Here is a 2475-nt window from a genome sequence, read left to right as displayed (position 1 = left end):
TAAAGAAAAGTAGATCTCTCTTCTGAATGTCCTCCAATAGCTCCTCTCCAACTACAAAACATCTCCACAGGTCTGCTTAATGCCTTGGTTTAAAAGCAGTCAGGCATATATCCCTCACAGAGAAACCAGACAGAATAGCGAGCTCAGAAGGAAATGGGAATGCATATGAAGGGAATCTGATTTAGAATTGCAAGAATAGGAATGTGTTCGGCAGTTCAGTTTGCAAAGTAATCCAGTTTGGCCGAAGCACAGATTCTAGGAGATGATTGCTGGGGCAGGAGAGAGCAAAGAGGATTAGAAACTATTGTGTAAGGGATTGGTGCCAGATTGCCTGGGTTAGTATCCTAACTTCTCTGTGTGAACTTATTCACAAGTTATTCAACCTTCTGTACCTCATTTTACACATCAGAAAAAAGGGAGTAATAATAATCTCTCTTCCTCCCCAGGTTATTACAAGGATCAAATGAGTTAATAGATGAAAAGTGCTCAGAAGAGTGCCTGACCACAATGAGTGTTCAGTAAACATTGCTATTATTGGCGGAGAGTGGTGTCTTAGTTTGGTAAAAGGGGGTGGTGTGGCTGGTTCCATGGGGAAATGTCTGCATTTTAGTGACTAAATATAACTACCTATGATGCCGTCAAAGCATAGAAGGTGCATAATGCACACTATTTCAAAATGATCCATGATTCTTTTCAACAAAGAGTGGGAAGCTTGGCTGAGTCACAGGAAATGCAACAGATTAAGGCCCTATAAAAGAAGTTCATTAACATCAAACTGGCCCAGCATCAGTACAGAACAGATTATTTATGCTTTATGAATGCAATTTGACACTCTTTGCAAAGCTCTGACAGAAAGATTTCTTCTTTTCTTATTGCAAATCCCCTAGAACAACTTCTATTTGGGATACAATCCAACCAATACTTAAATTTTGCTACGTAGCAGATAAATTAAAAGTTCTTAGATAATGTGGGTGGTTTGACAGAAATTCAATTTAGCCAATTGGCACAGATGGATGAATAATAGTCCAGAGAGGCAGATATGATACACCCTCTCAAAGAGCACTTAAATCTTTTAACTCCCAAGATGATCCAGTGGCATTTACACAAAAAATTCACAACTAAAATTTCTTCAATATCAGAACTTGAATCTATGAATGGTGGCAAAGACTTCTTAAAAATGAAAGCATACTACAATTAATTCCAGAGTCCAAAAGCCAGAAACCAGGTAATCCTTAACTGTTTTGACATAAGATGAAACAAAACAGAAATTAATACATTTTTTATCATTTTAAACCATAACTTAATTTTTTATTTATTGATGCCAATAAGAGATTTGCTTGATTTAAAAATATTTCTGATTTAATTTATCACAATAAAACTCACACTGTGTTTGTGTATTTAAAATGTTAAATTAGCACTTCAACACATATCTAGTGAACATCAGGTAACTTCCCCAAAATTTTTTAGAAAAAAAGAAAGGAAAGAAGAAGGGGGTTGGGGGCAGTAGGTAGAGAAGAAGGAAGAGGAAAAGGAAACAAATATCTGCACACAAACTTCCTTATCTCAGCTGAATTTGGTTGTTGGGTAGGAGGATCAGCTGTAATTTGCCATGTGTAAGGGAATATTAAAATCTGAGGTACTTGAGAAGATCTGAAGTGACCAGCTTGAGGTTTGAGTGCAACTCCTGTACGGCTAGTTGTTTCCACCCTAGCAACAGCCATTTTCCATGCAGACATAATTATGAAACTAAGAAATGTCCAGCAATGATGATGTGACTACACTGCGACTCCCCCAAGAGAGGAATGTCCAGTAATGATGACATCACTACCCTGCAAACCACCCACCTCCCCTGTCACATACCCTTATGATTACCACATTATAACCAATCTAAGAAAGACATGTGTTGTTGTTGTTGTTGTTAGGTGGCATCCAGTCAGTTCTGACTCACAGCGACCCCATGTGCTACAGAACGAAACACTTTCAGGTCCTGCACCATCCTCACAATTGTTGTTATGCTTGAGTCCATTGTTGCAGCCACTGTGTCAATCCGTCTTGTTGACGGTCTTCCTCTTTTTTGCTGACCCTCTACTATACTACTTATGATGTCCTTCTCCAGGGACTGGCCCCTCCTGGTAATATGTCCGAAGTAAGTGAGATGAAGTCTCATCATCCTCACTTCTAAGGAGCATTCTGGCTGTACTTCTTCCAAGTCAGATTTGTTCGTTCTTTTGGCGGTACATGGTATATTCAATATTCTTCGCCAACACCACAATTCAAAGGCATTAATTCTTCTTTGATCTTCCTTATTCATTGTCCAGCTTTCACATGCATATGATGTGATCGAAAATACCATGGCTAAGGTGCACCTTAGTCTTCAAGGTAACATCTTTGCTTTTCAACACTTTAAAGAGGTCTTTTGCAGCAGATTTCCCCAATGCAATGCGTCTTTTGATTTCCCGACTGCTGCTCGCATGG

This window comes from Trichechus manatus, unplaced genomic scaffold (assembly GCF_000243295.1).
Source record: "Trichechus manatus latirostris isolate Lorelei unplaced genomic scaffold, TriManLat1.0 scaffold00009, whole genome shotgun sequence".
NCBI lineage: Eukaryota > Metazoa > Chordata > Mammalia > Sirenia > Trichechidae > Trichechus > Trichechus manatus.
This window is presented reverse-complemented; position numbering follows the sequence as displayed.